The 25,964-nt window shown below is 47.1% G+C and overlaps 1 protein-coding gene across 18 annotated transcripts in view; it reads right to left on the reverse strand.

Annotated features, from left to right (window-relative positions):
* The window catches only part of LOC135514631 (disco-interacting protein 2 homolog C-like), a 242,112-nt gene that overhangs the window by 108,318 nt on the left and 107,830 nt on the right, over positions 1–25,964 (reverse strand). Inside the window, exon 1 of one of the 18 annotated variants that reach the window (XM_064938148.1) lies at positions 560–799. The exons of the other annotated variants lie outside the window; for them this stretch is intronic. The gene's annotated coding sequence lies outside the window, so the exon portion shown is untranslated. Of the gene's footprint in view, positions 1–559; positions 800–25,964 lie in introns of those variants that run through there. 18 annotated transcript variants of the gene reach the window in all.

Consider the following 25,964-nt stretch of genomic DNA (forward strand, 5'->3'; position numbering starts at 1 on the left):
TCCATTACAGTTAAAGACATTTGAAGAGCTTTGAGCACTCTGATGAGTCAATACATTAAGAAGAAATACCAGAGGCAACCCGAGAATTACTGTATAAACCCTTTATGCAGATGGTTTTAATCACGTCTTACTTCTGGAAAGAACACTTGTGGAAATAATTAGCACCAAGTTGAAGTGCAACGGAGCTTAACACTAAAATATGCATGCAGTCCTCTACACTATTCTGTATAGTACAGTGATTTATGCCTGATGCTTTCTATATCTACTCAGTAAGCTGCGTCGTGCTATGAATCATTTAAGATACATACTGTACTAGACTCCATCCATCCAATGCTCAGTCCTTCGATTTCCTTTCAGAGACTCCTTTGGTTTCTAAAACACTGTGCACCAAAGAGGCCATACAAGAGCACAAGCATATACAGTCCAAGTAGGCTAGCATCCTCACAGTCAATTGCAGGGTGTAGCCCGGTAGCCACCATACTCACAGTGCTAGTTTTGGCACCAACACATGAAACGATTACTGCACAGGAAAATGGTGAGTTGGACAAAGAAGTCCTACCTGCTTTTTAGTGCTGACAAAGGTTGTAACCCGTACCGCTAGACAGACACACCCATTATCACTCTGCTTTTCCTCGCCCAGGTTCTCAACATTTAAGCTCAGTTTTCCTTTTCATAGATTGTCCCCAGGAACTCAGTTCACTGTGCTGCTGGAGGCTTTGTGCCAGCATGTGAAAGAGAAAGGCGAACCACACAACAGTGTAGAAAACAATAAGAGTCTTTGACCATAGAATAGGAAGGGAAAGGAGGAGGAGATGAGGTCGTTTGACAGGAGGAGGAGGAGATGAGGAGGAGCAGTCGGAGGAGGAGGAGGAGTAGAAATGGGAGGAATGGCATGCTCGATCCTAGTCCTCTTCCAGGAATGTTTACGAAACGCTACCATAGCTGCCCAGGGTCGTCTGAAAGTAAAGACTGGACTGACATGACGGGTGAAACTCACTCACTCGCCTTCACCCAGCCCCCCCCTACCCCCCCAAATTCCTCCCTCCCTCTCCCTTCCTCCGCATCACAATGTTTATCTCTGCTGGATGTAATGGGGGAAACAATCAAATCAGCACCGTTTCCTTTTTAGGCGATGCCTGCTGCCTGAGCCTCACTAGCAGCCCCTTCCCTGTTGCTCCCCGGCCAACCCAGGCTTATATGGTCATCACAGCCAGGGCCCACTTTACAGACAGGCTAGAGACAGGCTACTGTACACTACATACTGCAGGCGGACAGTACAGATGCTTACTGTACAATAAACCAGGTCCCTCATGTGTCCCCCAAACGGCACCCTATTCCCTATACAGTGCACTACTTTTGACCATAGCCCTTTGAGCCTTAGTCAAAAGTAGTCCACAATACAGGGAATAAGGAGACATTTGGGGCACAGATCCAGTGTGGATCTTTAAGGTTCATGTCCCAAGGCTCAGCGATCAACGAAAAAGGAAAAGTGCTGAGATCTTACTGGTCAGTGGATACCAAATCTGTCTAACTCATCATAGTTACTGAATGGGAACTCAGGAGGCACTTACACAGACTCAAAGCCTTGAGCATCTAAGGTTTGTCTGTAAATCAGAACAGCAATCTACAAAGGCGAGCGGACTGTCTTCAGATAAGAGGTGCAGGTACAGCTGGAGTTCAAATGAAAGTATTTTTCACATGCACCGAATACACCGAATACAACAGGGGTGCTGTGACACGCTTACTTACGCGCCCCTAACAACGCAGTGTTTTAAAAAGTACCAAAAATGTGCAAAATTAACTAAAGGAAAAATAGTAACACAAAACTACGACAATGGGTACCGGTACCTAGTTAATGAGCAGGGGTACAGGTTAGTTGAGAAGTGAGGTAATACTGTATGTACATGTAGGTATTGTGTGTGTGTGTGTATATATGTATATATAGTCTACATACACTTAGGTTGTAGTCATTAAAACTAGTTTTTCAACCACTTCACAAATTTCTTGTTAACAAACTACAGCTTTGGCAAGTTGGTTAGGTCATCTACTTTGTGCATGACACAAGTAATGTTTCCAACAATTGTTTACAGAGATTATTTCACCAGTATCACAATTCCAGGCGATCAGAGGTTTACATACACTAAGTTGACTGTGCCTTTAAACAACTTGTAAAATTCCAGAAAATGATGTCATGGCATTAGAAGCTTCTGATAGGCTAATTGACATAATGAGTCAATTGGAGTTCTACCTGTGGATGGATTTCAAAGCCTACCTTCAATCTCTGTGCCTCTTTGCTTGACATTATAGGAAAATCAAAAGAAATCAGCCAAGACCTCAGAAAAAAATTGTGGACCTCCACAAGTCAATTTCCAAACACCTGAAGGTACCACGTTCATCTGTACAAACAATAGTACGCAAGTATAAACACCATGTGACCACGCAGCTGTCATACTGCTCAGGAAGGAGACGCGTTCTGTCTCCTAGAGATGAACTTACTTTGGTGCGAAAAGTGCAAATCAATCCCAGAACAACAGCAAAGGACCTTGTGAAGATGCTTGAGGAAACAGGTATCTAATGCCACAGTAAAACAAGTCCTTATCGACATAACCTGAAAGGCCGCTTAGCAAGGAATAAGCCACTGCTCCAAAACCGCCATAAAAAAGCCAGACTATGGTATGCAATTGCACATGGGGACAAAGATCGTACTTTTTGGAGAAATGTCCTCTGGTCTGAAATTTTGCGGATATATTGAAAAAACATCAAGACTTCAGTCAGGAAGTTAAAGCATGGTATCAAATGGGTCTTCCAAATGGATATTGACCCCAAGCACACTTCCAAAGTTGTAGCAAAATGGCTTAACCTGTTGAGTGTAGGGGGCAGTATTATGAAAACATACCCAAATTAAACTGCCTATTTCTCAGGCCCAGAAACTAGAATATGTATATAATTGTCAGATTAGGATAGAAAACACTAAAGTTTCCAAAACTGTCAATATTGTCTGTGAGTATAACGGAACAGATATTGCAGGCGAAAACCTGAGGAAAATCCAAAGAGGAAGTGCCTTCTATTTTGAAAGCTCTCTGTTCCATTGCATACCTTCCCTCCATTTAAAGGGATATCAACCAGATTCCTTTCCCTATGGCTTTCACTTGGTCTGAACAGTCTTTAGACAGTTTCAGCCTTTTATTCTGAAAAATGAGCGAGAAAGATCATATCGCGTCAGTGGATGGCTGGGTGCCAGCAGAGTTTTGCATGCGTGAGCAGCTTGGAACAGACATTTTCTCTCTCAAATTGAAAAAGCTACGGTCCGGTTGAAATATTATTGATTATTTATTGTAAAAACAACCTGAGGATTGATTATAAAAAAACGTTTGACATGTTTCTACGAACTTTACAGATACTATTTGGAATTTGTCTGCCCCGTCGTGACCGCTCGAGCCTGTGGATTTCTGAACATAACGCGCCAACCAAATGGAGTTATTTTGGATATAAAAAATCTTTATGGAACAAAAGGAACATTTATTGTGTAACTGGGAGTCTTGTGAGTGCAAACAATGGAAGATATTAATTTTATTGCTTTTCTGACTTTCGTAACCAATCTACTTTGCTGCTAGCTGTTGAATGTTTTGTCTGCTGAGAGAGATGTCCTTAGCAAACCAAGCGTTTATGTTTCGTCAAAGCTTTTTTGAAATCTGACACGTCAAGTGGATTAACAACAAGCTAAGCTGTGTTTTGCTATATTGCACTTGTGATTTCATGAAAATTAAATATTTTTAGTAATTTAATTTGAATTTGGCGCTCTGCAATTCAGCTACAAACCTGACTCAGTTACACCAGCTCTGTCAGGAGGAATGAGCCAAAATTCAACCAACTTAATGTGGGAAGCTTGTGGAAGGCTACCTGAGTGTATGTAAACTTCTGACCCACTGGGAATGTGATGAAAGAAATAGAGGCTGAAATAAATCATTCTCTGCTATCATTCTGACATTTCACATTCCTAAAATAAAGTGATGATCATAACTGACCTAAGCCTGGGAATTTTTACTAGGATTAAATGTCAGGAATTGTGAAAAACAGAGTTTAACTGTATTTGGCTAAGGTGTATGTAAACTTCTGACTTCAACTGTATACAGTACCAGTGTCACGGTCGTCACATGGAGGAGACCAAGGTGCAGCGTGATATGAATACATAACTCTTTAATAAAACACTTAACTATACAAAACAAACCGTGAAGCTAATATGGATAGTGCAGCTAAACAGAATAACAACCCACAAACTATCCAAGGAATATGGCTACCTAAATATGGTCCCCAATCAGAGACAACGATAAACAGCTGCCTCTGATTGAGAACCAATCTAGGCAACCATAGACATACAAAACCCCTAGACAATACAAAAACCACCCTTGTCACACCCTGACCTAACCAAATAATAAAGAAAACAAGGTCAGGGCGTGACAACCAGTTAAAAGTTGACACCTACTCATTCAAGGGTTTAACACACATACATAACACATATAGAATCATGTAGTAACAAAGTGTTAAACAAATCAAAATATATTTTAGATTCTTCAAAATAGCCACCCTTTGCCTTGGACAGATTTGCAAACTCTTGGCATTCTCAACCAACTTCACCTGGAATTATTTTCCAACAGTCTTGAAGGTGATCCCACATATGCTAAGCATTTGTTCGCTGCTTTTCCATCACTGCGGTCCAACTCATCCCAAACCATCTCAATTGGGTTGAGGTCAGGTGGCTCAAATGCATTAAGGAAAGAAATTCCACAAATTACCTTTCAACAAGGCACACCTGTTAATTGAAATGTATTCCAGGTGACTACCTCATGAAGCTGGTTGAGAGAATGCCAAGAGTGTGTAAAGCTGTCAAGGCAAAGGGTGGCTTCTTTGAAGAATCTCAAATAAGATATTTTGATTTGTTTTTACACTTTTGGTTACTACATGATTCCATATGTATTATGTCATAGTTTTGATATCTTCACTGTTATTCTACAATGTGTAAATTAGTCAAAGTAATGAAAACCCCTTGAATGAGTAGGTGTGTCCAAACTTTTGACTGGTACTGTATGTATATCATGTACTGCTCTAGGGATTATAATTATTGTTTGGATAACCTTATTTACTATTATGTAGTATTCACTCTTTACTCTATGCACACTGTAAAGAGTACTGCAGAGAACACCGGAAGAAGAACTATCACAGTGACTTATTGTAACATTTGTTTATGTATCAATAAATCCCATAAGGGATGGGTTGCCAACTGGCGATTTGACACAAATGTTCATTCATTAATTTCCTTCATTTTATGTAGGGGTAAAGTGACTATGCATAGATAACGGAGACTGGCAGCAGCGCATGTGAAGAGTGTGAAGGAATGTGTGTGTGTGTGTGTGTGTTGGAGTGTCAGTGTAGTATGTGTGAGTGTGTGGTTAGTCCAGTGGGTGTACATCGAGCCTGTGCAAGAGAGTCAAAGCAAGAAAGAGAGGGGGGGGGGGGGTCAATGCAAATAGTCTGGTTCGCCCCTCACACAGGGAGAGTCTCTCGGCGTAGGTGGCCAGGACCCCAGAGTCCAATCGAAGACCCTGGTCCACCATGCACACATGCAGACTATCCAAAACACACACATACACGTCAAATTCCATCTAGCTCTGAACTAAACAGGGACAAATTCCAGGCTAAGCCATCAACAGGAGAAAAGCCAGTTCAAGAATGCCTGCTATGCTGCAATATTGTGTGAATAAACACATCAAAAGATGCAGAGGACTACAAGTACCATGCTAATGGAGGCGTTAGCGCTCACTGTTATAGAATCAAAAGATGTAAACCGTGTGTTTCTACAGGCACCTGTTAAATATCTGACGATATCTACAATACACATTGTACTCACCCAGCATATCCAGTCCCAAGAAATGGGACACAGGTGTTGTGGTGTAAAAGCTGTTGATATTAGGACAAACTACCTTTGTCTCTGTCTACAGAGCACCACAGTGTACTGTAAAGCAGAGCTGTGCCTCTGTATTCCCTCCTGGAGCACAGAGACAATGGAAAAAAACTCATCTAGAGCTCAGGCAGGTAATGCAGGAAAACAACCCCCTTATTTGCATTTCACAAACCATGTAGGCATTTCAAAGGAACAAAGGAACAAGGTAACCGTCTCCTGACATCCTCTGCTGCCTTTGTAACCAGTCACATTACGCTCATTCTCTTTTGAGCCATTCGATTGGTTGTCAATTAGCTTTCCCACACAAACCACTTTTTCCTGAGGGGCGGTCAATCCAATCAGTGAAGAGTCAGTCTTGCACCCCTCCAAAAACCTTTCCAGTTGGAACATTCCAACCTGCCTGCCCAAACATGCTATACCGGCGACATCAGCAAAAACAAACAAATTGGCGTTTGTTGGCACCACGGTGACAGAGATCCTCTAGCTTTTGCTCCTGGGGAGACCTGGGGAAGTGAGGATAGGGAGGGGCACTGCTGGAGCTTTCTGGTGGCTCGGCTCAACAACAACAATAATAAAAAGAACAACACTAGGGCTGGGACGACAGCAGTATCACACATTTTTTTACATGGCAAAAATTGTCCCTTGAAAAAATCTTGCTGTATGTAAAATATTGTGTGCTATAGCTTGGAACGTGAATAAATGTGACTCTGGATGACAACATAACGGGTGAACGTTTTGGCCATAACACTACACGGATGATTCAAATAATCAAAGCTTGATGATGAGTTGGTCATCTGAATCAGCTATATCGTGCTACGGCAAAAACCAAAACGTGTATCGGGGGGCAGGACAGGGTTTGGGAAACCTTGCTAAATTATATGGAACCTTACTATTGTTGCCTACTGGAACAGCAGCCTATCTTCTATGATGGTAGAAAGGAGGGCAGCTCTAGATTTCACTGTCTGCTGTCAAACTATAATGATTCATAGCATCCTCTTTAGAAGGATTTCTGCATCAACAGTTAAGATGGAGGAATTCCTAGCGATGTTGAGCTTGTTAGTACATTGACATACTGTGTTATTTGATATAATAACACTGATTTCCTGACAAGTTTCCCAGGCTCTAAACAGGGCTGAGACTGCATCCCAAATGGCACCCTGTTCCATTTATAGTGCACTACTTATGACCAGGGTCCAAAGGGAATAGAGTGCCATCTGGGACGTTCCTTGAGTGTAAATGTTTTTTTTTAAGGACATTGTTGAGATGCAATGGGCTTTGGTAGTGGTAGTGGTGAGAGGGGCGGGGAGGGCTTTGGTAGTGGTGTGAGGGGAGGGCTATGGTAGTGGTGTGAGGGGAGGGCTTTGGTAGTGGTGGTATTGGAGGGGAGGACTTTGGTAGCGGTGGTATGGGAGGGGAGGACTTTGGTAGCGGTGGTATGGGAGGGGAGGGCTTTGGTAGCGGTGGTATGGGAGGGGAGGGCTTTGGTAGCGGTGTGAGGGGAGGGCTTTGGTAGTGGTGTGAGGGGAGGGCTTTGGTAGCGGTGTGAGGGGAGGGCTTTGGTAGCGGTGTGAGGGGAGGGCTTTGGTAGCGGTGTGAGGGGAGGGCTTTGGTAGCGGTGTGAGGGGAGGGCTTTGGTAGCGGTGTGAGGGGAGGGCTTTGGTAGCGGTGTGAGGGGAGGGCTTTGGTAGCGGTGGTATGGGAGGGGAGGGCTTTGGTAGCGGTGGTATGGGATGGGAGGGCTTTGGTAGAGGTGGTATGGGAGGGGAGGGCTTTGGTAGCGGTGGTATGGGAGGGGAGGGCTTTGGTAGCGGTGGTATGGGAGGGAGGGCTTTGGTAGCGGTGGTATGGGAGGGGAGGGCTTTGGTAGCGGTGGTATGGGAGGGGAGGGCTTTGGTAGCGGTGGTATGGGAGGGGAGGGCTTTGGTAGCGGTGGTATGGGAGGGGAGGGCTTTGGTAGCGGTGGTATGGGAGGGGAGGGCTTTGGTAGCGGTGGTATGGGAGGGGAGGGCTTTGGTAGCTGTGGTATGGGAGGGGAGGGCTTTGGTAGCGGTGGTATGGGATGGGAGGGCTTTGGTAGCGTTAGTGGTGGGAGGGGAGGGCTTTGGTAGCGGTAGTGGTGGGAGGGGAGGGCTTTGGTAGCGGTGGGAGGGGAGGGCTTTGGTAGCGGTGGGAGGGGAGGGCTTTGGTAGCGGTGGGAGGGGAGGGCTTTGGAAGCAGTGGGAGGGGAGGCCTTTGGTAGTGGTGTTGGGAGGGGAGGGCTTTGGTATTGGTGGTGTTGGGAGGGAAGAACTTTGGTATTGGTGGTGTTGGGAGGGGAGGGCTTTGGTATTGGTGGTGTTGGGAGGGGAGGGCTTTGGTATTGGTGGTGTTGGGAGGGGAGGAATTTGGTAGTGGTGGGAGGGGAGGAATTTGGTGGTGGTGGGAGGGGAGGAATGTGGTAGTTGTGGTGGGACAGGAGGGCTTCGGTAGTGGTGGTGGTGGTGGTGGGAGGGACCAACATACAGAGAGTAATTCATTCCATTATTAAAGTCCAGCAAGAGCCAGAGAACACAAGGAGTCCATTTTCAGATCGGACCACACTTCACTAACTCCATTTACAATCCAGAGGCCAGGAAAGTCCCACGGGGAAAATAGTATGATGTCAGCAGACTATATGCCAAGAAATTATGTGAATCCCCCCAGATATAAAGATGCCATCCGTCACTTAACTGGAGAATATAAAGTAAGAAAAGATACACATCCCCCATCACTTCACAAGGACAGGTTTCTACTCTAAAGATTCATCCATATAGCCGGACAAAGTTGACTCGACTTTCTTTCTAGATCCTTTTTCTTAATTATTATTTTTTAATTTTACCCCCTTTTCTCCCCAATTTCGTGGTATCCAATTGTTAGTAATTACTGTCTTGTCTCATCGCTACAACACCCGTACGGGCTCGGGAGAGACGAAGGTCGAAAGCCATACGTCCTCCGAAACACAACCCAACCGAGCCGCACTGCTTCTTAACACAGCGCCATCCAACCCGGAAGCCAGCCGCACCAATGTGTCGGAGGAAACACCGTACACCTAGTGACATGGTCAGCGTGCACTGCGCCCAGCCCGCCACAGGAGTCGCTAGTGTGCGATGAGACAAGGATATCCCTACCGGCCGAACCCTCCCTTACCCGGACGACGCTAGGCCAATTGTGCATCGCCCCACGGACATCCCGGTCTTGGCCGGCTGTGACAGAGCCTGGACGCGAACCCAGAGTCTCAGGTGGCACAGCTAGCGCTGCGATGCAGTGCCTTAGACCACTGTGACACCCGGGAGGCCCTTCTAGATCATTTTCAGGTAATGAATATCTAGTAACAACACAATCAGTTATGGTTAATCCACAATGTTATTGCGGCATCATTGTAAAGATTAAAAGCTTATTTTCTGGAGGGAATATGTTCCTGTTTACAACGAGATGAAAACTTTGTGACCACTCAAATAGAGGCACCCTGTTGGTGGCAGTGGCAGTCTCAGTCTGGGGCTGATGGCTCAACCAGAACTGTCACCGCAAACTCGCAGCAGAATCAGCGGTTTCATCGCTTGTCATTAGTGGTTCTGTTCAGTTCGTCAGTCAGTCAATGCTGCTGTGCTGAGTTCTAAGAAAACAGCTGGAGTCCCCTTAAAGGTTTTCCATCAACATGACAGCTGCCTGTTAATAGACACACCAGACCGCATTATAACCTGCGCCATATTCATTAGGGCACACCATAGCAAAACGTTTTGCAACAGAAAACAAAACGAAGCTTTTCTTATTGGACAAGTCCAGGTAGTCCCTCCTTGTTTCATCCATTTTCTCCCCCTAATGAATACTACCCCAGTGAATTAGATCATGTGTGTCTGAAGCTGAAAAGCAGAATGGTCATTGAATATCCTTTATGGTTGATGGAGTAGAGAGTTTAGTGATGTTGAGATTGACAAGCAGGTCAGTCAGGGCAGGCTGTGTCCCAAATGGAACCCTATACCCTACATCAGGGGTACTCAACTCTTCCTCTACGAGGTCCGTAGTCTGCAGGTTTTCTGTTCTACCTGATAATTAATTGCACCCATCTGGTGTCCCAGGTCTAAATCAGTCCCTGATTAGAGGGGAACAATGAAAACACGCAGTAGAACTGGCTTCAAGGTCCAGAGTTGAGTTTGAAGGGCCCTACACAGTGCACTACTTGTGACCAGAGCCCAAGTCAAAAGTAGTGCACTATGTAGGGAACAGGGTGCCATTTGGGACGCAACTATAGTTTAGTGAGGCAGGAGGTCGGGTAAGGTATGTAAGTGAGTGAACACTACATCGCTACTCAATCAACTGTGTGACTGTCTGACTGTGTTAAGGAAAGTAGAAACTCAAAACACAGCTGCACTGTAAACACCTCGGTTAGGGGGCAAGACATTATGACACACACACACACACACACATACACACACACACACACACACACACACACACACACACAGTATAACAGTCTGCAGAACAATAGGATTCAGGCGGTTTAGTTTGTCACCATTGAGGCTCAATACATGAAAAAGATAAAGAGAGAGGGCTCCAGGTGACAGACAGAACTCTTTGTGTGTCTGTGGGTCCAACTGTCAGAGGGGGCTGTTTCACCCTCATGGTAAATATTTCTCTGTGTGTGAGTGGCACCCCGCCCAACCTTACTGAAGCTGTAAAGTGTGTTTGTGTTAGATGTGAGTACAAGGCCACAGCAGGGTCTCAACAGCCTTATTGATATGTTCCCTCCTGGTCCACGTGGGACCAGTACAATGGTCATTCTGGGTAGTGCCACTGTAACTCCTTGGCAGTTGGTGACGTGATCTGTGTGTGTTTGAGTCGTCAGCTGGTAGGTGGCCTTGGCAAAGCACCAGGTCTTTGCCTTGGCACAGAGGTCATATTGGCAACACTGCTGATCTGTTACACACACACACACACACACACACACACACAAGTAACAGATCAGCAGTGTTGCCAATATGACCACACACAGATCTGATTATCAGCTGTTCTCAAATACACTTGGGTGAAAAGTCGATTCTCTTCCTCAATAGCATGCAACAAATTCTACTTGATGAAAAGCTGAAATTACTATGACATCCTGGCATTTAAAGCATACTCTATTTTCCAAATGTACTAAACATTCAAACTTCCCATTTTCGCACACCCAAAAAGACTACTATTTAGAACACAAGTATGGGTATTTGGACATGGCCCAAGGTTAAAAGCAGTGTACTATAAAGGGAATAGGGTGCCTTTTGGGGACGAACCCAGGTCTCCTGTCCTGTCACAGGCCGTAAACCTTCATTGAGCCGGAGCGTAGTGATCTGGAGTTAGTGCTATCAGGAGAGAAGACAGGACAGACAGGACGCTGCCGACTGCGGCACACAGAACCAAACCGACTGTGAAGAGCACAGCCATTGTCAGTGTCTCAAATGACACCCCTAATCCCTATGAAGTGCACTACTTTCGACCAGGTCCCATAGGGTGCACTATATAGGTAAAAGTGTGTTATTTGGGATGCAGACATTGTCAGTACCGGGAGGTTAGCCTACACATAGCAAGTACAGAGGAGTGGACAGTGTTATACAGTCAGTAACCCTGTCCCCGCGTTCAAGTGCTGCCACATAGAGAGAGCTGGCTGATGGATGAGGTTATAGGCCATGACTGCCAACCACGTAACATTTTGTGGCACTGGACTGTGATTGGTTAGGGAAAATCAAAACACCAACTACCACCAATCAACATTCTGTTTTTTGAGAGGAGTGATGGGCTATCGTGAGAACAGAGTGCTTTTCTGAGGCTCTCCAAACAAAAGTTACTTTAGTGAATCGAAATCAAAGTACAAAACTACCACCAATCACAGTCCAGTGGTGGTGGGCTATATCGTGGTGGTGGGCTATATCGTGGTGGTGGGCTATTTCGTGGTGGTGGGCTGTATCGTGGTGGTGGGCTATATCGTGGTGGTGAGCTATATCGTGGTGGTGGGCTATATCGTGGTGGTGAGCTATATCGTGGTGGTGAGCTATATCGTGGTGGTGAGCTATATCGTGGTGGTGAGCTATATTGTGGTGGTAAGCTATATCGCTATATCACGGTGGTGGGCTATATCGCGGTGGTGAGCTATATCTTGGTGGTGAGCTATATCGTGGTGGTGGGCTATATTGTGGTGGTAAGCTATATCATCGTGGTGGTGGGATATCGTGGTGGTGGGCTATATCGCGGTGGTGGGCTGTATCGCGGTGGTGGGCTGTATCGCGGTGGTGGGCTGTATCGCGGTGGTGGGCTGTATCGCGGTGGTGGGCTGTATCGCGGTGGTGGGCTGTATCGCGGTGGTGGGCTGTATCGCGGTGGTGGGCTATATCGCGGTGATATATCGCGGTGGTGGGCTATATCGCGGTGGTGAGCTATATCTTGGTGGTGAGCTATATCGTGGTGGTGGGCTATATTGTGGTGGTAAGCTATATCATCGTGGTGGTGGGATATCGCGGTGGTGGGCTGTATCGCGGTGGTGGGCTGTATCGCGGTGGTGGGCTGTATCGCGGTGGTGGGCTGTATCGCGGTGGTGGGCTGTATCGCGGTGGTGGGCTGTATCGCGGTGATATATCGCGGTGGTGGGATATATCGCGGTGGTGGGATATATCGCGGTGGTGGGATATATCGCGGTGGTGGGCTATATCGCGGTGGTGGGCTATATCGCGGTGGTGGGCTGTATCGCGGTGGTGGGCTATATCGCGGTGGTGGGCTGTATCGCGGTGGTGGGCTGTATCGCGGTGGTGGGCTGTATCGCGGTGGTGGGCTGTATCGCGGTGGTGGGCTGTATCGCGGTGGTGGGCTATATCGCGGTGATATATCGCGGTGGTGGGATATATCGCGGTGGTGGGATATATCGCGGTGGTGGGCTGTATCGCGGTGGTGGGCTGTATCGCGGTGGTGGGCTGTATCGCGGTGGTGGGCTATATCGTGGTGGTGGGCTATATCGTGGTGGTGGGCTGTATCGCGGTGGTGGGCTGTATCGCGGTGGTGGGCTATATCGCGGTGGTGGGCTGCATCGCGGTGGTGGGCTGCATCGCGGTGGTGGGCTGCATCGCGGTGGTGGGCTGCATCGCGGTGGTGGGCTATATCGCGGTGGTGGGCTGCATATCGCGGTGGTGGGCTGTATCGCGGTGGTGGGCTGTATCGCGGTGGTGGGATGTATCGCGGTGGTGGGCTGCATCGCGGTGGTGGGCTGCATCGCGGTGGTGGGCTGCATCGCGGTGGTGGGCTGCATCGCGGTGGTGGGCTGCATCGCGGTGGTGGGCTGTATCGCGGTGGTGGGCTGTATCGCGGTGGTGGGCTGTATCGCGGTGGTGGGCTGTATCGCGGTGGTGGGCTGTATCGCGGTGGTGGGCTGGCGGTGGTGGGTATCGCGGTGGTGGGCTATATCGCGGTGGTGGGTCGGTGGTGGGCTATATCGTGGTGGTGGGCTGTATCGTGGTGGTGGGCTGTATCGGTGGTGGTGGTGGTCTATATCGTGGTGGTGGGCTGTATCGTGGTGGTGGGCTGTATCGTGGTGGTGGTCTATATCGTGGTGGTGGGCTGTATCGCGGTGGTGGGCTGTATCGCGGTGGTGGGCTATATCGCGGTGGTGGTCTATATCGCGGTGGTGGGCTGTATCGTGGTGGTGGGCTGTATCGTGGTGGTGGGCTGTATCGTGGTGGTGGGCTATATCGTGGTGGTGGTCTATATCGTGGTGGTGGGCTGTATCGTGGTGGTGGTCTATATCGTGGTGGTGGGCTATATCGTGGTGGTGGGCTGTATCGCGGTGGTGGGCTATATCGCGGTGGTGGGCTATATCGCGGTGGTGGTCTATATCGTGGTGGTGGGCTGTATCGTGGTGGTGGGCTATATCGTGGTGGTGGTCTATATCGTGGTGGTGGGCTGTATCGTGGTGGTGGGCTGTATCGTGGTGGTGGGCTGTATCGTGGTGGTGGGCTGTATCGTGGTGGTGGGCTGTATCGTGGTGGTGGGCTGTATCGTGGTGGTGGGCTGTATCGTGGTGGTGGGATATATCGTGGTGGTGGGCTGTATCGTGGTGGTGGGCTGTATCGTGGTGGTGGGCTGTATCGTGGTGGTGGGCTGTATCGTGGTGGTGGGCTGTATCGTGGTGGTGGGCTGTATCGTGGTGGTGGGCTGTATCGTGGTGGTGGGCTGTATCGTGGTGGTGGGATATATCGTGGTGGTGGGCTGTATCGTGGTGGTGGGCTGTATCGTGGTGGTGGGATATATCGTGGTGGTGGGCTGTATCGTGGTGGTGGGCTGCATCGTGGTGGTGGGCTGTATCGTGGTGGTGGGCTGTATCGTGGTGGTGGGATGTATCGTGGTGGTGGGCTGTATCGTGGTGGTGGGATGTATCGTGGTGGTGGGATATATCGTGGTGGTGGGATATATCGTGGTGGTGGGATATATCGTGGTGGTGGGCTGTATCGTGGTGGTGGGATGTATCGTGGTGGTGGGCTGTATCGTGGTGGTGGGATGTATCGTGGTGGTGGGCTGTATCGTGGTGGTGGGATGTATCGTGGTGGTGGGCTGTATCGTGGTGGTGGGCTGTATCGTGGTGGTGATCTGTATCGTGGTGGTGGGCTGTATCGTGGTGGTGGGCTGTATCGTGGTGGTGGGCTATATCGTGGTGGTGGGCTGTATCGTGGTGGTGGGCTATATCGTGGTGGTGGGCTGTATCGTGGTGGTGGGATGTATCGTGGTGGTGGGATGTATCGTGGTGGTGGGCTGTATCGTGGTGGTGGGCTGTATCGTGGTGGTGGGATATATCGTGGTGGTGGGATATATCGTGGTGGTGGGATATATCGTGGTGGTGGGATATATCGTGGTGGTGATCTGTATCGTGGTGGTGATCTGTATCGTGGTGGTGATCTATATCGTGGGAATAGTGCTTTTCAGACTGAGGCTATGATCGAAAGCTACTTTAGTGCTATTAACTAAAATGTGTGGTAATACCCTAAGACCATTGGGCTTAACCATGGGGGTGCCTTATCAAACAGACTCCAAGCTGAAAACCAAGACTTAAGACTACAGTGATACATGGCAACACAGCGAACTGAATCCTTCAACACTCTGGAGAGCCTCTCCATCGGTGGGTTAGACTGGGGTTGGACTATGCTTACTTTTCAGCTGTTTGAGTATATGGCACAGGATGAAAGAGCACCTGATTTATCTAGTGAGACAGCACTATATCTGCTAAACAACTAGGACTTCATGATGCATGATACCGTCCTACCAATGCCACCAAATAAATAAAAAAAAGAGGCTAAATAGAAACAATTGTATGGTGGACATTTGACTGAACAGTCCGAAACTAGTATACCTGCCAACAAATAACAATTGGTTTATTTTCCAGCTCATTGATTTCATTTCACGGCTGAAGAAGTGGCTGTCTCTCTAATGAAGTTGTCTAGCATTGCATAAAACCTTCTCGCCAGGATTTACTAAATCAGCCAACCAGTGGCTAATTCCCTCCGCTTATCCTGCTCCGTAATATTTCTCTAGCCGACCGCGCTAGCTCCACACACAGAGAATCAGAGATCCATCCCAAAAGGCACCCTATTGTAGTGCACTACATTGGGAATAGGGTGCGATTTGGGACGCTACCAGAGTGTGGCATTAGTTATTTAGACTCTCTAGTCCTCTACTACTTTATATAACATCGGTCTGTCCATGTCCAGAATGTCCCCATCTATACATAGAGACAAGAGAAGAGCAACGCAGCTTTTTCCTCCTTGTGGGAAATAAAGCCAAAGTCATCACTGAGTCAATGTGATACCACTGGATTCCATGGGACCGTCTTTATGTGGAAAGTCTCAGTTATTTTGTTAAAGGGCATTGTTCTATATACCGTCAGAAATATGCTGTTGTTTTTCAGACTTTTCCTGCTAGAGAATGTTGCACCGGGCACAGATGTTGAGGTCAGTATTAGTTTGGGGTTATACACCATTCATACACCATGAAACATCAGGAGACAGGGTTCCATCTCACGTCGTTCTGTACATTGTGTGTTTAGGTGCCACGCTGGAAATGTTTCGAGACAATGCAAGCAGAGGGAGAACTGACAGCCAGTCCCACCAGTGTGGTGGTGTTTGACTGATGGCAGAGAACCAAGGCATTGAACGGTGGCGTGGCACTCAGCCACATAAATAGGCCAGCGCAGTCAGCTGTGAACGAACAGCATCAACACAACGACAGACACTCGGCCCAGTGCTTCGTTAACGCTTGGACCCATGCATATGGACCCATGCATATGGCTGAGTGTGAGTCCCAAATAGCACCTTATTCTCTATATTGTACACTACTTTTGACAAGAGTCGTTGGATCCCGGCCAAAAGTAGTGCACTAAATAGGGAACAGGGTGTCATTTGGGATGCACTCTGGTGCTTTAGTCAACCACAGCCGGCCAGATTAGCTATTTCCAGAGGCAATAACCTCACACTCACCATGCTACTGTGATCCGCACTGGAGGCTGCTGAGGGGAGGAGGGCTCATAATAATGGCTGGAATGGCGTGAAAGGAATTGCAACAAACATATGACAAACATAACCATGTTTTTGATACCATTCCATTTACTCCGTTCCAGCCATTATTATGAGCCGTCCTCCCCTCAGCAGCCTCCAGTGATGAACTGTGAGTGGGCTTTTCCAGCCTGCATGGGGTTTCACTTACACCTTGACTGGAGATGCATGGCAGGTTCAGCTGCTCTGAAACAAGGTAAGCGGGAGGTTGATGGTCCACTAACTGTGTCACGAGGCAGCTTTCTTTGCCTTGTGTTTTCAGACCTGTCTGAGCTCCCAGAAACCACTTTACTCCACCCAGTTGAGGTCACTTCCAAACAACAAAAAGTGTATTTTGAAAAAAAAAAAAAAAGTGTACTTTCCAGTCAGTTTGGTTGAGAAAGGTAGCAGGAACAACACCAGTTGAGCCTTCAGCCCTCCTGGACCCAGGTCCCACAGCTAGCTAGTTGGGACAGGCTCTGCCTATAACATATAGATACAATGTTCCAAATGGCACCTTATTTCCTATATAGTGCACTACTTTTGACCAGAGCCCTGGTCAAATGTAGTGCACTAAATAGGACAGCGTGATAGGAAATAGGGTACCATTTGGGACACAATCCTATGTCTGATATTTTCATGAGTTTGGAAGGTCTGCTGCAGTGCTTGGCATGGCCTCGTGCCGAGTGTCAAATGGCACTCTACTTCCTATATAGTGCACTATTTTTGAACAGGGTACATAGGGCTATGGTAAAAAGTAGTGCACTATATAGGGAATAGGGTGCCATTTGGGATACAACTAGCTGTCAAGTGAAGAGGAAATACCACTCGAAGCTGCTAAAACAATGGTAGTTTTAATCTCTTAAAACCAGGACTTGGCATCCCTAAACGCCCTTCACTGATCAGCGAGATTGGTGACGTCTTGTTTATCAACTACCCCCTCTTCTTCTTATCTCTTCGTCAATTGTCTTGTTGCATTTTCCTCAGCCTGCACTTTAAAGTGCCTGGCTGGGACTTTGAGATGTGAGACGTGATGTGCTGTGCGGTAATGGAGGTATGATAGGGTGCGTCCCAAATGGTACCCTATTCCATTTCTAGTGCACTACTTTTGACCAGAGCCCTATGGGTCGTAGTGCACTTAATAGGGAGTCATTTTTGGACGCGGATATAGAGAAGCTGATGATCAGCCCCCAGAGCCACAGAGCCGTAGCTGAAGAGGGAAACACTGAAACGTGACCTAAAGCCGCTGTTCACACTCTGCCTGATCCATAATAACACATGGCACTGTAAAGTCATCAATATTTAAACAGGAAGGGGGATGGAAAGAAAGTTTTATCTCCAGCTTTAACATTGATACCAATCCGAACAGACATAACTGGGAAGTAAATAAATCCCAAAAGAGCCAGAGTACAGAAGCATGTTGAATATTTTTTTCCTGGCTTTTTAAAGAAATGTATTTCTGGGTCTTGGAAGGCATGTGAGGGATAATAGGGAGAGCAGGCCACAGAGTGATCAGAGACCTGTGAAGCATATTTGTTAGAAACGTGGGAACTGGAGAGAATGTGTATCTCCTTCTCTGCTCATCACAGCATAGTCGACAGGGGTGCCAACATTCTTCGGCAGCCATTTTAGTGCTGAGAGAGTAAAAGTCTGGCCTAACCTTTTCTTCCCTGCAGGCCAAGGGAATGCTATACATTGAGCTGTATCTCATTTCTGTCACTGTGGAAAACATAAGTATTGGAGCCTGAGTTATAATGACATAAAAGTCCAGCGTGACACCCATAGCAACAGGGTTAAACAACAGTAGAACTATACTCCGTTGTCCTGATCATCAAGCTACCCGTCCGTCTGCTCAACGACAGAACGAATAATGAAAGGATCTCTAGTTAATTCAGAGTCCAACTTTTCTACCCGTCTGTCTGTCGACTGGGGACAGAGAAGAGTGATAGAAAGGGACCTCTAGGGATTCACAGAGCTGGAAAAGATTAAGCAGCTTGACTGGACTGATGAAATAAACACACATGGACTCGCCCTCTGGAGTGGAGACGCTGTTGTGGCACGGGCCGGGCCAGGCAGGGTGGAGCTGGATGAATTCTGGGGCAACATCCCAAATGGTATCCTATTCCCTATATAGTGCCCTACTTTTGACCGGAGCCTCCCTACTTTTGACCGGAGCCTCCCTACTTTTGACCGGAGCCTCTGGTCAAAAGTAGTTCACTATATATGGAATAGGGTGCCATTTGGGACACAGGCTGGAACTGTGGATTCCTGGGGCTTGATGCCATCCACTGCTCTGGAATATCAGAGGCTTCCTTCCTGGGCTCCAGTGACTGACGGAGGGACTGACTGACTCGACCACAACTGGTGCCGACCGAGCCCAACCGCCACCGCTCTCTCTCTCTCTCTCTCTCCCCAACTCCCCTGATTGAGTTACTAGTATGGCATCTGGGGGTGCATGGGTCCAACACCGCCCTCTGTCATTGGAGGGACAGACCTTGTGTGAATGCTTAAGGATGGAGGGGGTGTGCGAATAGACTGCAACAGATTGAGCTATTTCCTACAACTATGATAATAATAAAGTGCCTTGAGCAGAACAACAATCAAACATTTGTGCATAAAAGATGACCCATGTATGTTAATAAAATGACTGAGACCAGTCACTGAAAACATTCCACAATGTCAATGACCCTAAACATTCCCAAGCGTTAAGTAAGTCAACCTAAACGTTTTGTGCACCACACCTGGTAACTTCACACCAGACTTTATTTACCTCCTTTACCTCCAGAAACACAAATTGCTTCTCATTCTCTAAAAAAGTCCCTTCCCAGCAACAGGACAGACCTCATCGTCTCACCTCTCATTTACATATAGATGAGTCCATTAGTAGGGTTCTCTCAGAAGAGTCCCGGAAACCTTCCAATCGGTTTCATTTGAAATAAATATGGCCGGCACAAAATTAGCCAAGGTAAATCAAATAAGCAGGGGGACAGGATGAGGTTGTGGACGTGGAGTAAGACATACAATATCTATGTTGGCAATGCCGGCCAGCCAGGCAGATAGACGGGTTAGCTAAGCGGTGAGGGCATGGGGCTGAAAGGTGAGCAACGCTCATAGGACCAGTGCTAATGAACACTGAAGCAGGGGTGACTGAAGCTCTGGTCTGAAGCAGGGGTGACTGAAGCTCTGGTCTGAAGGCAGGGGTGACTGAAGCTCTGGTCTGAAGGCAAGGGTGACTGAAGCTCTGGTCTGAAGGCAGGGGTGATTGAAGCTCTGATCTGAAGGCAGGGGTGATTGAAGCTCTGGTCTGAAGGCAGGGGTGACTGAAGCTCTGATCTGAAGGCAGGGGTGATTGAAGCTCTGGTCTGAAGGCAGGGGTGACTGAAGCTCTGGTCTGAAGGCAGGGGTGACTGAAGCTCTGGTCTGAAGGCAGGGGTGATTGAAGCTCTGGTCTGAAGGCAGGGTATCGGGAAGGGCTGTAGCTACCATGTTCAGATACGCAATCCTCCAACGCTGTGACTCGGACGCGGTCAGCTGCTCCTTCCAAACGTGGCAGCGCTAATCCCACCCTGATGACCCCACGCCACAGCACCTCTACTCTGACCAACAGACGCACACACCAGCCTCACGTTACAGTTACACACACACACTCCTCCGAGGTGGGCAAAAGGAGAATACAAAATGAAGATGAACAAAAGAGAGACAAAAGTTATATTGTCCGAGGCTGATTCTCAAACCGGCAACCTTTTCCCTCTATAGGGTGCCATTTGAGATGTGGCCCGAGGTTGGGAGTCGATGAAGCCATCAGAACGGACGTTGACGCATGAGTGTGTTAGAAGGCAGACTTGAGATATTGATGTAAATGGCAAATGAATAATGAGGAATGAGGGAATGTTTCAGCCAACAGAAAGCAAAAGGTCAGTCCATTGATAATGTTTCACAGGTATGTCAGTTGGGATATGCACAGGAGGAAGGAAACCCAACACACAGTGTGCATGGTTAGACATGATTGTGGCTGTATGAAAGCCTCTAGTTGTCTGTGACCTGGCAAAGACAGAGTTTACAAGTTTGTGGTGAGGAAATGCAAAAGATACTTGCTCTATAAATGGGATACTGTGGATCCTTCACACCTTTGTAACACGATAAACCGATGTTCGTTTCTACCATAGATCCTGTCATCAATACCAAATCGGCTTCATGAATCTGATTTGAAGTGAGTTAGTCGCACCTACAGAGAGCGAGAGAGACTGATCGTTTATCACTTGGCCTGGGTAATCACTAAGTGCGGCACAAATCATACCGCAGAAAAACTCTGCAATATATTTTCCGCACTGAAACAATTGCCTCTGATGGCTGGGCACTAAATCAGAAGAGGCCAATATCAGTTATGGCTCAGAGTCTGACAGAGGAGGCCCTGCCTGCTATACCACCGGGTCTGAAACAAAGAATTGATTAGGACTGGACGAAGTCCCAAATGGCATCCCATTCCCTATTAAAGTGCACTACTTTTGACCGGTGTTTAGTGCAGTAGTGCACTATTCTAGGGAACAGGGTGTTATTTGGGATGGAGACCCAGGTCTGGCCTGGCAACCCTTTACACAATGCTCTCTAGCTCCAGTCCTGCTACATTAAGGGGCCCACTGGCACACAACAACCAGAGGAGTTTCAGAAGCCCAAGATAAATTGGGCTGGTGATTTAAACAGCAGTGGGGAAATCGACAGAGTGTCATTAAGCTCGGGAGTAAGGGACACGGCGGCAATGGAGTGGGCCCTGGGCCCATTGTCAGCAACCCAAATGGCACCCTATTCCCTATATAGTGCACTGCTTTTGACCAGGGCCCATAGGACTATTAATGTAAAAGGGTGCTATTTGGGGCACAATGTTTATGTGGGTCAGACCACGAGCCGCTGGACAGTTTCAGACATCCTATTGAAGCCATGCTGCTTTTTACCGACAAGTCCAAGCAGGCACTTACCATCCCTGAGAATCTGCTCTTCCACTGACTAACAATACGGGCTTCCGCAACAAGGAATAGGAACGGATTTGGTGAGATCCATATAAAGCAGAGAGTTTCATTTCCCCAAATGTCAAACAGGCATTCAAGGTTTCCAAGACTTCTCTGATGAGAAGAGGCTACCCATCCTGTCGGGAGGACACAGGGAGCTGTGGGTTGGCAGCACACTATATTGCTGCCTGCCGTAAAATGTGAGTGAGAGAGAGAGAGAGAGAGAGAGAGAGAGAGAGAGAGAGAGAGAGAGAGAGAGAGAGAGAGAGAGAGAGACAGGCCCTAGGACAGATGAGGAGCACATTTTCAGATGACTCCTCGGGCCAGCAGGCAGAAAGGGAGGCAGGCTGCTTCAGCTTGAGCAGCAAATACAGGCAGAAAACCAGCCTCCAGAGATCCCACTCAAAGCCAAAGCGCCTGGGTTCTCTCTCTTTCTCTCCCTCTTGCTTTCCTCCCCCCATCCCCCGTATCCTTCAAAATCAATTGTTATTCGTCACACGCGTTGTAAAACAACAGGTGTAGAGTAACAGTGAAATGCTTACTTACGGGCCCTTCCTAACAACGCAGAGAGAAAGAAAAATGGAAAAATAATATAAAAGTAATAACATGTATTAAATACACAATGAGAAATGATAACGTGTACATGGGGTACCAGTACCGAGTCGATGTGCAGGGGTACGAGGTAATTGAGGTAGATACAGTTGAAGTCAGAAGTTTACATACAATTTAGCCAAATACATTTAATCTCTTTTTTTCTACAATTCCTGACATTTAATCCAAGTAAAAAATTCCCTGTTTTAGGTCAATTAGGATCACCACTTTATTTTAATAATGTGAAATGTCAGAATAAAAGTATAGAGACTGATTTATTTCAGCTTTTATTTCTTTCATCAAATCAAATCAAATGCATTTATATAGTCCTTCTTACATCAGCTGATATCTCAAAGTGCTGTACAGAAACCCAGCCTAAAACCCCAAACAACAAGCAATGCAGGTGTAGAAGCACAATTTGTTTCATCACATTCCCAGTGGGTCAGAAGTTTACATACACTCAATTTGTATTTGGTAGCATTGCCTTTAAATTGTTTAACTTGGGTCAAATGTTTTGGGTAGCCTTCCACAAGCTTCCCACAATAAGTTGGGTGAATTTTGGTTCTTTCCTCCTGACAGAGCTGGTGTAGCTGAGTCAGGATTGTAGGCCTCCTTGCTCGCACACACTTTTTCAGTTCTGCCCACAAATTTTCTATAGGATTGAGGTCAGCGCTTGTGATGGCCACTCCAATACCTTGACTTTGTTGTCCTTAAGCTATTTTGCCACAACTTTGGAAGTATGCTTGGGGTAAATGTCCATTTGGAAGATACATTTGCGACCAAGCTTTAACTTCCTTCCTTTAATATTCACATCATTTTTCATCTTCATGATGCCATCTATTTTGTGAAGTGCATCAGTTCCTACTGCAGCAAAGCACCCCCACAACATGATGCTGCCACCCCCGTGCTTCACGGTTGGGATGGTGTTCTTCGGCTTGCAAGCCTCCCCCTTTTCCTCCTAAGATAATGATGGTCATTATGGCCAAATAGTTCTATTTTTTGTTTCATCAGACCAGAGGATATTTCTACAAAAAGTATGATCTTTGTCCCCATGTGCAGTTGCAAACCGTAGTCTGGCTTCTTCCTTGCTGAGCGGCCTTTCCTTGCTGAGCGGCCTTTCCTTGCTGAGCGGCCTTTCAGGTTATGTTCAGGTTATGTCAATATAGGACTCGTTTTACTGTGTATATAGATACTTTTGTACCTGTTTACTCCAGCATTGTGAAAACAAGGTCCTTTGCTGTTGTTCTGGGATTGATTTACACTTTTTGCACCAAAGTACGTTAATCTCTAGGAGACAGAACGCGTCTCCTTCCTGAGCGGTATGACGGCTGCGTGGTCCCATGGTACTTATACTTGCGTACTATTGTTTGTACAGATGAACGTGAAAAATTACTTGTGTCATGCACAAAATAGATGTCCTAACCGACTTTCAAAAACTATAGTTTGTTAACAAGGAATTTTTGGAGTGAGTTGAAAAATGAGTTTTTAATGACTCCAACCTAAGTGTATGTAAACTTCTGATTTCAACTGTATGTACATATAGTTAACTTGGAATAAAGTGAATAGTCAACAGGATAGATAAACCGTAGAAGCAGCACCACCTGGTATAGAGGTCCTGCCCAAGTGATGTACTGGGCTGTACGCACTACCCTCTGTAGCGCCTTACAGTCGGATGCCAAGCAGGTGTCATACCATGCGGTGAGGCAGCCAGTCTAGATGCTCTCAATGGTGCAGCTGTATAACTATTTAAGGATCTGAGGAGCCGTGCCAAATCTTTCCAACCTCCTGAGGGGGGGAGAGGCATTGTCCTGCCTGCTTCACAACTGTGTCCCTTTCCTTCCCTCCCAACGGTTTTAATTTCCCATTCTGTGGGTACAGGCATCCTACGCACCCCTGGCCAGATCCCTTTTCAGTTTGTCATTTTAATTAGATGTGCGATGTTGGAAGGGGAGCGGAGGATGCGGGCATCACAGGGGTGTTTCAGGTTTCCTTGTCCACGTGTGTAAAATGCCTGGGAGTGTCTTGCTCTCCCTCTGGAATGGGGGACAGAGAAACAGAGCGCTGTGCCAGGACTCTTGGGAGGTTTCCGTGGCGATTGTGGGTCTGCTGCATGGATCCATCTGCCGGGGGCACCCAGTTGTCCCTTGGGGCTCTGCAGTGTGGATGTGTTTTTCCAGCTCCCATCCACACACTCTACCGACCAAACCACCCTCCTCACCAGAGGAGCATATGCACAACGCTACCTGGAGAAGGATCGAGATGGGAAGGGAGATGCAGCAGAGAAAGACCCAAGAGCCAAAGAGAGAGAGAGAGCGAGAAACAGTCTAACAAAGAGAAATGCAGATGACACAAACATGGCAGACAAACGTTAGGTTTTAGTCAGCTGGTCAACACACCAGTTCTGAGCATTGTGGCTGCAAGAACCTTTGAAAAAATCAAATCAACTCGAATGCTCACAGTGACAAACCAATGCAGAGCGCTGAGCCTCACAGCCTTTCTAACTGCAGACAAGTCCTCCTACAGAGTATTGATTGATGAAAGGAAAAGCATATCTAGCGGGCACAGCCTGCATGATGTTTGTTTAAAGAGTTCTACTGTCCAGTCATGTTTAGATACTGTTCCCTAAGGACCATAGAAAGAGCCACAGGTCAACGCAAACACTCTGCTACCACCTTCCTTCAAAACTATTAGCAGCAGGGGAACGAAGTTACGTTACTGATTACAAATTTGGACAGGTAGCTAGTTACGGATTACATTTATAAAGTAACTTACCCAACCCTGCTTTCGACTAACGAAGTTCTTATTGGTCCGTCTGCGCTATGTCCACCTGGCTCACCAGGGCTCCGTGTCAGGTTCAGAAACAAACAGCCTCATCAATTCCATTGAACAACGGTGATGTTTTGGGTGGATTCACCAGCCACATGACTTCCAACCCTCCGTCAGGAGTCAGACACATACTGACAACCGACAACAAAAACAAAATCACACACAGGCACAGCGAAACTCCACCGTCAACATTATCACTGTCATGGTAAACGTAGGGCTCTGGTCAAAAAGTAGTGCACTATATAGGGAATAGAGCGACATTTGGGACGCATGCATAATGTGACCGGGTGGCCCCCCCCCCTCCCCCCCTCCCCCCTGGATCATTCCTGTTGCCTCTGGGATATGGGTGGAGAGAAAACAACAACAGTCATTAGTCTGAATTAACCGAGAGAGGCTTTCATCAAAGCATATGAAGGAGATACATGTAACTGCCAAAGTACAGGAAACACCAGCATAAAGTATCTTAATAGGGGGTTGCACCACCACGACCCAGAACAGCTTCAATGCGCCTTGGCATAGATTCTACTAGTTTCTGGAACTCTATTGGAGGGGTGCGACTCCATTCTTCCATGAGAAAATACATCATTTGGTGTTTTGTTGGTGGTGGTGGAAAACTCTGTCTCAGGCAGCGCTCCAGAATCTCCTATAAGCGTTCAATTGGGTTGAGATCTGGTGACAGACGGCCATGGCATATGATTTACATAGTTTTCATGCTCATCAAACCATTCAGAGACCACTCGTGCCCTGTGGACGGGGGCATTGTCATCCTATGGGGTCATAGCCATGGTAGCCAAAATAATGGCCTGACCAGCATTTTTATTCATGACCCTAAGCATGATGGGAAGTTATTTGCTTAATTAAACTCAGGAACCACACCTGTGTGGATGCACCTGTTTTTAAATATACTTTACGTCCCTCATTTACTCAAGTGTTTCCATTACTTTGAAAGTTACCTATAAAGTTACCTATAATTAACTAGTGCGCTAACATGTCATTTACATCTCAACATGCTAATGAAGTGGACTACAGTGT

The sequence above is a fragment of the Oncorhynchus masou genome, chromosome 3, assembly GCF_036934945.1.
Source record: "Oncorhynchus masou masou isolate Uvic2021 chromosome 3, UVic_Omas_1.1, whole genome shotgun sequence".
NCBI lineage: Eukaryota > Metazoa > Chordata > Actinopteri > Salmoniformes > Salmonidae > Oncorhynchus > Oncorhynchus masou.